Below are 10,554 nucleotides of genomic sequence, written 5' to 3' on the forward strand. Positions count from 1 at the left end.
GCTAATTATCCCTTGAACTCTACTTGGGAGAAAGGCATAACGAAGTTTATGAGTTTTCCTAAAACTCATTAGCGACTCCTACTTGTTTCTTACAAAAAAGCGTGATGATAGAATCAATTCTAATTCAAGGTCCCCCAAACAGTCAGAAATTCAAATTTTAATACACCCCAAAAAGTGTAAAGTCCTAGGCTTTTAAAGGGTCATGGGCATCTAAGGAGAAGGATCCCCTTTCGATGGGAAAACCCTCCTTACAGACTGTTTCCTTCTTCAAGGGGAAATCGTTATATTTTTGTCGCCGTTGATTATGTATCTAAGTGGGTTGAAGCCATTGCCACTCCTGCCAATGATGCCAAGGTTGTCCATAAGCTCTTTAAGAAAACCATCTTTCCAAGATTTGGAGTTCCTAGAGCTATAATCAGTGATGGAGGATCTCACTTTCATGAGCAAAAGTTAGACACTCTCCTCAAAAAGTTTGGTGTATACTATAGGACAGGTTTAGCCTACCATCCCCAAACGAGTGACCAAGTTGAAGTCTCTAACCGTGAGATCAAGGCCATTCTAGAGAAGGTGGTAGCAAAATCAAGGAAAGATTGGAGTGATAAGTTGGAATTAGGGCTGTTCAAAACTATCCGAGAATCCGAAAATCCGAAAATCCGATCCGTATTTGATCCGATTTTTTGGATATCCGATCCGAAAAATCATTTCGGATCGGATATCCGATCCGAAAAAACGGATATCGGATACGGATTCAAATACTGATTTTCAAATTTTCGGATATCCGATATCCGAAAAATATCCGAATATTATCGGATATTTCTTTCAGATATCCGAACTGATATCTGAAATTGTAAGCCTGATATGTATATGACAATACATTAGTACATATAAAATTTTCAAAAATATTTTTATAATAATATTATAAAATAATTTTTAATGCCCAACAAACCTAGTGAGTTCTCAGTTCTCACCTACTTCCGCCTCTTTCTCATCTCTCTAAAAGGAACCCTATATTCCAAACTCCGCCGTTCAGTCGCCAATTTGTTGGTTTGTTCTCCGTTGCTCAACAAATCACCATTCAACTCTCCTCTGGTAATTAAAAGATTATAAGGATTCATCTGTTGGGAATTTTGATTTTTAATATGTGTATGTGTCTCCTCTATTGTTGGGTTTGCTCACCAACTTGTTGGTCTTATCGCCAAACTAACAAAGAAGGCTGCTACTGTTATAGTTTTTTGTATTTGTGGTAATTAAATAGACTTTATTAGTTTATTATGTATGCCAATTAAATAGTCTTCTAAAAGACTACTATGCTTAACGATACAAAAAGCAAAACATTTAATGAGATTTATACAATTTTCATTAATATCGGATAATGGATATCCGAAACATCCGATCCGAATGATTTCGGATATCGGATATCGGATATCCGAAATTTTCGGATCGGATTCGGATATCAAAATCTAATATCCGAAGGTTCGGATATCCGATCCGAAATGTGATTTCGGATCGGATATCCGATCCGTGAACAGGCCTAGTTGGAATGACACCCTTTGGGCGTACAGATTGCATTTAAGACCCCAATTGGTACTACTCCCTATAGACTTGTGTATGGTAAAGCATGTCACCTCCTGGTGGAATTAGAGTACAAGGCATATTGGGCTATTAAGGAGCTCAATTTGGATGCTAAGCTAGCGGGAGAAAAGAGGCTTCTTCAACTTAATCAACTAGATGAGTTTAGGTTGACAACCTATGATGGTGCATGTCTCTACAAGGAGAAGACCAAGAGATAACACGACAAGATGATCCTTTCGAGAGATTTCAAAGAGGGTGACAAAGTTTTGTTGTTCAATCTTACACTTAAACTTTCCCATGAAAGTCAAAGTCAAGGTGGTCGGGTCCTGTTACTGTCAAAAGGGCAAATAAATTTGGTTCTGTGGAATTGATCGACGAGCATGTAGTGAGTTCAAGGTAAATGGTCAAAGACTTAAGCTATACCATGAAGTAAGGGGCTACGATTGGTGCGGTTGAACTACTTCACCTAATCGATTCCAGTTCATCTTGAGTGACATGTGGTAAGAGGATCGTGCGGGACCTAGATAAACCAGCGCTTTGCGGGAGACAACCCGTATTTTCTTGCTTTTTAGTTTATTTTTCTTTCTTTCTTTTTCTTGTGAGAGGAGAGAGGAGGGAATTTCATGACTTTTAGAGTTTTTGTACAAGTTTGAATGAAAAAAGTTAGCCAAATTTGGAGGGAAAAAAAAAGAAAATTGAACTCCTAGTGTTGTAGTGCGCCCGACCGGGCGCGAGAAAGGAGTCTCAAAAAGAAGATTTTCGCTCGATCGGGCGAAACTCTGCTCGACCGGGCGCGAGGGGAAGCTTAGAAAAAAATCAAGATTATTGCCCGATCGAGCGAAGGCGTGCCTGACCGGGCGCGAGAATTGACGAGTACGGACTAAATTTTTGCCCGACCAGGGCAAGCTACCGCCCGACCAAGCGCGAGAGTTGACTAACTATGAAGAGTTAACTCGCCCGATCGAGCGAGCAGGCGCCCGACCAGGCGCGAGAAGGGGAAAATCAATTACATTAGATCACATTCGGCCGCCCTTCTCTCCTTCTTCTTTCTTCTTCTTTCTTCTTTATTTCCCCCTTATTTCTCTTTCCTCCATTCTTTCTCTCTCTAAAAATTCAAATTTTCTCTACCTTCTCTCTAAGAACTCCTCTCCATTTCTCACCCAAATCCGAAATTTTTTTACATTTTCCTTCTCCTCTCTTCATCCTATACATTTCTATACCACTTTTGTTCAATTTCGAACAATTTTTTTCCAAACCCGTATTCAAAAATGGCGTCAAAGAGGTTAAGAACTCAAGGGGGGCATGGTTCAAGCTCAAGCCAAGGTTGAGACCTAGAATTACAACTCGCTCAAAAGTCGGACATCTGAATCACAACGGAAACCCAACGGGAACGGCTCATCAAGCTCTATGAGCGTGAGGTAATTCATGCTCGGTGGTTACACACCGACCTACCCCTGAGTCTTTAGGATTGTATGAACATGTTAGAAGATTCATGAATGATATAGGATGAGAAAATTTTGTTGACATGCATAATCCTACTTATCATGAACTAACATGTGAATTCTTGTCTTCTTTGAATGTTGTTAATACTGAAAATGGTCCTAATTTGTATTTTAGGTTGAACAATAAAACATATTAGTTTAGCCTTTATTGAATTTTGCAAATTATTTGATTTGGAATCTGAACACCCCCACCATTGGCATGAAGAGTATAAAATGGAAGATATTTATCGTGTTTTAACTAGTTTACCACCCCCAAACGCCCAACATGCTAGTGCCCGATCTATTCATCATCCCGTCCCTAAAATCTGGCAAAGATTTTCGGGCGCTTGTTTTCTAGGTAGGAATGAGCCGCACAACGCACGAACCAATGAACTAGCAATCATAGGACACTATGTGTTTGGGTTTGGCAAATGAACATAGGTAGATATATTATCCACCATTTGAGTAAACATGCCACCGCTAGTACCACTCATACAACCCCTATCCGATTAGGAGGCCTTATCACTAGGATAATGGTTAAGAAAGTTGAGTTTAGTGAGACTAGACCTCAGGTTTTCACTAATTGTGGGGGGGACACCTATATGACCTCTAGGTATCTTAAGGGTTTGGATTGAGTAGAGTTGGATAACCAACAAATTCCCCATTGGTGTGTTAGGGTAGGAATAGAGCAACCATTGCGTGTCTTTCCCCTTCCTAACCCCGAGTTGACCGCCTTTCTCCCTGAGCAAGAGTCTTACACCTATGACATCTTAGCACCAGTAGAAAAAACGTAATGGGAAGCCCCAAATGGCAAGCGATTTTAAAAATCCGCTTGCCATTTACCCAATTTTTTTTAAAAAAAACCTCTAATATTGATTGGCAAGCGGTTTTGGCGCGAACCGCTTGCCATTATATATAATGACAAGCAACTTAAGGTTAAACCGCCATTAGTTATATTAGCAAGCAGTGCAACCCCAAAACGATTGCCATTTAAAAAAAAAAAAAAAAAAGCGGGATCTGCTAATAATCAAACCCTAAGTTGAAATATTTGGCCCAATCCCCATCTCACGGCCCTTATCTCCCTCCACTCTCCCCTTTCCGCTTTATTTCTCGGTTCTCTCCCTCTCTTCTCAACCATCAGTTTCACTTCTCTCTCCTCCCATTCACGCCCTCACTTCTCTTTCCTCTCTCCCATCCATTGTCACGCCATCTCCTTCTCTTTCTTCTCATCTCTCCTTTCTCCATCTCCTTCTCTCTCATTTCTTTCTTTCCTCTCTCACGCCTCACTTAATCGAGCTAATTTTGGTGATAGTCCGGTGGGTTTTCGAGCCAATTCAAGCCAAGAACCTCATTGGTGTTTGTGGGTTTTCGAGCAAATTCGTGTGGGTTTTCAAGCTAAGACCCTAATTCAAGCCAACACTTATTCGAGTAAATTCGTGTGGGCTTCAAAGTTTTTTAGGTCAAATTCGACAATAAAAACTCTTGATCTAGAGTTTTTATGGTCGAATTTGACCCATAAAATCCAAATTTAAAGCCAATTTTGATGTTTTGGTGGAATTCAAGGTATTTCCCTTTTTTCATCTTTTATTTTGTTTTTCATTTTTTTTATTTTATTTTATTGTGATGTGTGTGGTTGAATTGGTTTGTTTCAGGTCGATCTGTTGTTGGTGGGGGTCGTGGTAGGTAGTGGTATTGGCTAGTGTTCTAGTATTGATGGGGTCGTGGTGGGTGGTGGTGCTAGTCGGTTTCCTGGTGTTGGTGGGGGTCGTGGTGGGTGGTGGTGCTGGCCGGTTTTTCGGTGTTGGTAGGGGTCGTGGTGGGTGGTGGTGGGCCGGTGGTGTTGGTGGTCGTGCCTGGTGGTACGGTGGAACATGAGCTTTTTTTTATTTTTTTTTATAGAGCTGATTTTATTATTTGTATTAGTTGTATTAATTTTATTACCTGTATTAATTTTTTTTGACGTAAATGTAATATTACAACAAATAATTAATAAAAATATTAATGTTTTACATATGTTTGGTTTGTGTATCAATTTATGTGAAGAAAAAATAATAATAATAATTTTTTATACCCATCCATAATGGGCAGCGGTTTGGTGCCAAAACGGCTGCCCTTTCTCTAGTAATGGCAAGCGCACCGCTTGCCATTTAAATGGCTAATGGCAAGCCCCCTAAGCCCATGCGTGCGGTTCAAAACCGCTTGCCATTAGGGGGTTTGAACCGCTTGCCATTAAGTTTTTTCTACTAGTGTAGTTGCCCATGCCTAGGGGAAAGCACCACCACCACCACCCCAGCTTGAACCCATGGTAGTGCCATCATCACCTCATATGCCTCCACCACACCACCCCCTAGGAATGATTCTAAGATTGTTTGGGACTTACGGAATATAGGTCAAGCTAGAGGTCATATAGAGCAGTCCCACAATGACCTTAGGAGGATGGTTGGCTCCTTAGATACATGATTAGGGTACCTGGAGAGTAACCAGGGTAGAGCCTCCCTGTATCCCATGTATAATGATTATGCTCGTCGAGGTGCTATTCCCGACGATGCTATGCACCTTGATTGGTTTCAACCACCACCCTAAGGATATGCAGATCCCTCCACCCGTGGCATTTACACTGACTATTTCTCTTTCCACGGGCATGGCCAAGACATTCCTTTTGGGGGGGCGAGGGGGAGTTTTCAAACTAACTATTTTGGTGGCAGTTCTTCTGATGGTGCAGGTGGTAACGGCGGAGGATTTGGCTCCATGGATGAGGATGATGAGGATTAGCCGTATTGGGCTAGTTCCCGAGCCAATGAGGACATTGTCTGATCTTGGCTTGGGGGAGATTTTTGGATGTTGGTATCTATATTCTTCGCTTTCTTTTATTTTTGGTGTAGGTGTTTAGTATAGATTTACTGCTTTCTAGTATAGTTTTTATCGCTTTGATAAAAAGGAAAAATACAAAAAGAAATTGAAAAATAAAAAAATTACAAAAAATACGTTCCAATGAATGATAAATCATGCTTTCCTGTGCCGCATGCTTAAAAATTGTTTTGATCCTTGGTATATGATGATGAATATTGTGGATAGGTTAGCCATGATTTGATATTTGATTGCTTGGATGCCATAACATGCGTCAATTTTGCCCAACTGCTTGTGAATATAGTGCTTGACTAGTTGATTTGGTGAGGAATGTGTTTTAGTTCCTGGTATGTCAATGAATTTGAGTATTGATTTGCCAATCTGAGTAGTGTTTCATGACTCACTATTATGCACATTGAGGAGGACGAAGGCATTTGTTCTTTTAGGAAGCTTTCAGACGATATTAGATACATTTGCTCTCTTCTTGCTACCCATATTGTTGCCTTGGCCTTTTTGTTTTTTGTTAGCCACATTCCAAGCCGATTTAGCCCCATTGGTTACTAGTTCCAAGCTTGGCTTGGGGGAGCTATTAGTTAGTGAGGTGAGGGAGTTTGTAGTCAGGCCTGTCCCTAAGGCAGGGCAATAGGTGCCATCGCCCGGGGCCCAACGGAAGGAGGCCCAAAATTACAATAAAACCAGCTATAAAAGAAAAGAAAAAAATATCTTAATCAATGATACTTTGCACCTACGCATGCTTTTTTCGGTTTTTCATATCTTGTTCATATTCCCAATTGCCAAATCTCAAGTTCTCAACTTCCAGTTCCTTTATTCATGCAATCATGCCTAATTAATTTCCGATAATTATCTTATTTGCCAATGATTTATCAATTATGATTATTCAACTTCTCTTCATAAATAATCTCTTCTCAGTCAAAATCAATTGATATCTTCTTCTCGTTATTGTTATTGTTATTATTATTTTTTTTTTATTTTTTTGCAATTTTTGACCACATTAATCTCCTAAAATAGCTCTAATTCAATAATCAACGGTCTTCTTCTTTGACTTTCAATGGAATTCGCCTAACATTATTTACCTATAAATAATCCCACATCCAATTATTCTACATCTCAATTCAATTTTCTAATTTAGTTTCTTACTCTTTGCTTTGATTTAAACCCTTGTAATGGGTATTACGGTGGACGAATATCGAAAATTTGTATGATAATTTGGATAATTAATTTTAAGTTTACTGTTTTTTTCTCTTTACTGTAAGTTTGCAATTTTTTTTATTTGATCGATCATTCAAAAAAGAGATTTATTTTTCATTTTTTTACTTCACTCGATAATAAGGGCCCAATTTTTCATTTCGCCCATAGGCCACCAAAAAGCTAGGAACGGGCATGTTTGTAGTCTTCTTATTATTTGCACAATTTGGGTGGTTATGAGAAGTTGTTTGTTCTTGATTGTGGTTTATTTTCTATGATTATGAAAGTTGAATTCCTTGTGAAAATAAAAATAAATCATGATAGTAGAAAAAGAAAAGGAGTTCAAGAAAAAAAAAAGTGAAAAAAAAAAGTGAACTACAAAAGAGAAAAAAAAATTGATGAGTTTCAATGAAAAAAAAAAATCAGTTTGAAAATTTAAAGTTTGTTTATTCACTCAAGTGTTACATTGTTATATTTTAAGAGTGAGATTGTAAGTGTTGGGAAATATTGTTATGATTGGAGTTGTATTTGGTGAATGTTTGGTGGAGTTGAATACGTTGGAGATGGTTGGTCATTATTTATTTTTGACATTAGGTTTTATTAGGATTTGACTCCCTTTAAGCATTGCTTTTCTCTCACATTTTCCCAAATATTTTCTACCCTTTACCCTAGCCTTATATTACAAGCTTTAAAGACCTTCCGACCGTGTGCATAGAGTTGTGCGAATGTATGTGAAAGTGTTGCCTATCAATGCAAGGAATGACTTGACATATTCCGAGTCGACTATTAGGTTGAGTGTATGTCTTTTTTAAACACACGAGAGTGTAAGTTAGGAGGGCATTGTTCACATATAAAGGGGTTGGGATGGAGAGCAATTGAGTACATCTTTTACTCGTCACATAAATGAGAGTCGGGTGTGTTAGCACTAGTCTTGAATTCTATATGCTCTTGTGGTTTGCTCTATTTAACAATTGTCAGGAAGGATGAGTGATTGGATGGATGAGATTGGTTGATGATGAAGCATGTTTGTTATTTTCCTTGAATTGGTTGTTCTTGATTTTGATTATTTAGGGTGAGGCATGTTTTATTTGTTCATTGATGATCTCTTTGCTTAGGGATAAACAAAGGTTTGGCTTGGGGGAGTTTGATATGTCTATTTTATATAGTAAATTACCCATGTCCCTTGGTCATAATTAATAATGTTTTTGGCTCTTTAGAGCCACTTTTATTATTAATTTGTGCTTTCTAGTGTTTTCGTAGTTTTGAATATGTTTTGTAGGGAATTGCATATTTGGAGCATTTCCCCACGATTATATGGAGCAACTACGAGCATTGGAAGAGCACTACCACCTTTTGTAGCCCAAGATCGGTTAGAGTCATCAAACCAGTGTTTAAGGGCTCGACTTTGAAGATGCCGAGGCATTGGATCGAGTACTCAAGTCCCGAATAGGAAATCTGGATTTGGCTTAGAATCAAAGCCCAATCGACCAATCGAATGTCCAAGAGCTGCCCAAGTGGCCTTGCCCGGTCAGGCACCTCGCCCTGAGGCGCGCCTGACCGGGCAGGGCGAAAGAAGCAAAGGGCACTCCTCGCCCTGTCTCGCGCCCGATCAGGCGCGAGATATGAACTACTGATTAAAAAGGCGGGCCCGGCCGGGCGGTGCCTCGCCCGACCAGGCGCGTGTCTTGAAGGGGATTTCCGACGATTTTTACTTAGTTTCTAATTAGGAATTTTAGGAGCTTTGTATACATATGTTTTTATTGTTTGATACAATTTATCTCTTCTCTTAGCTATTTTCTCTCTCTACTAAGTTTCTAGCTTAAAACTTCTCTCTTATTTCTCTCTCTACAACTCTTGATTTAATTCAGTCTATTATTTCTGTTAACTTTGGTAACGATTTCTTCTCTATTATATTCAGTTATTTAATTTCTTTAATTCTTCATGTCTTGTTTAATTTCTTTGATTAGTTTAGATTTAATCATGTGTGAGTAGTTTTCTTTCTAGCAACAAAAAGACAAAAAAAAAAAAAAAAAAAAAAAAAAACAACAACTATAAAACTAGCATAAACCTGCCTACATATCCTATATAAATATGACTCATCAGGAGCTTCTTGAAGAGAGTTTTGGCAAAATTTGAATTTAGTTTGCCGTGGATTAATAGAATTATATTATGCATTGTCTCTCTAGTGTCTCTTTTTCTTTTAAGTATAATGGGATGATCACGGGTTCTCTTACTCCATCACATGGTTTGAGCCAGGGGGATCCTATTTCTCCATATCTTTTCCTTCTTTGTGCAGAGGCTTTTTCTACGTTGCTCTCGAAAGCGTTAGCTAAAAATCTGATTTGGGGTGCTCAAATTTGTAGGGGTGCCCCAAGGATTTCTCATTTATTTTTTGCTGACGATTATATCATATTTCCAAAAGCAAACTTGCAAGAATACTCTAAAGTGGCTGATACAGTACATATGATAGAGCATCCAATCAGAAAGTTAATCTAAGCAAGACAAAAGTGGCTTTTAGTAAATGTGTTATGGTAACACAAAGAAGCGCAATTGTGGAGGCTCTTGTGGGGTTTGTGAGGTCGACAGGCACATAAAGTATTTGGGGCCTCCAACTATAATTAGAAGATCAAAAAAGGCAGTCTTCTCTTGTTTGAAAGATATCTGGAAGAAAATGCAAGGATGGAAGTAGAAATTGTTATCGAGACCGGGAACAGAGGTCTTGATAAAAGTTGTCGCTCAAGCAATTCCCAGTTATATGATGAACATCTTTAAAATCCCGGTTGGACTTTTAGATGAGATGCATGTTATTTTAGCACGATTTTGGTGGGGTCGAGGGGTTCAGAGAGAAAAATGCATTGGTATAGTTGGGAAAATTTATGTTTGCCAAAATCAATGGGTTGCATGGGCTTTAGAGACCTTACGTGCTTTAATCAAGCGGTGTTTGAAAAACAATGCTGGTGGTTGATGAAGGATGGTAACTCCTTACTGTAGTCCACTTTCAAGGCTCGCTATTACAAATATTTTGATTTTTTAGATGCTTCTCGTGGCTTTCATCCTAGTTATAGTTGGAGGAGTTTGTGGGGGGGGGGGGGTGCGGAATCCCTCCTCCTTGATGGACTTTAAGTGGCGTGTTGGTAAAGGATCTTTGATACGTGTCTGGGATAATTCCTAGTTACAAGGGGACTGTCAACATTATGTCCTAACACATCTGCCCCACCATAACCCTGAGTTAGTTGTGTGTCTGTGAATTGATTGATTTTGACAATGGTCGATGGAATGTTAATGTGCTGCATAACAATTTTAACGAAACTGAATGTAGAGCTATCTTGAATACACCCCTGTCTACAAGTTGGCCTTGTGATGAGAGACTTTGTTGGCCAACGTCTGATGGTTTAATTTATACTCAGTGAAATCTGGATATTGGTTAGGGAGACTTGGGCACCTTCGC

Source organism: Chenopodium album, chromosome 20, assembly GCF_948465745.1.
Source record: "Chenopodium album chromosome 20, dcCheAlbu1.1, whole genome shotgun sequence".
Classification (NCBI taxonomy): Eukaryota; Viridiplantae; Streptophyta; class Magnoliopsida; order Caryophyllales; family Amaranthaceae; genus Chenopodium; species Chenopodium album.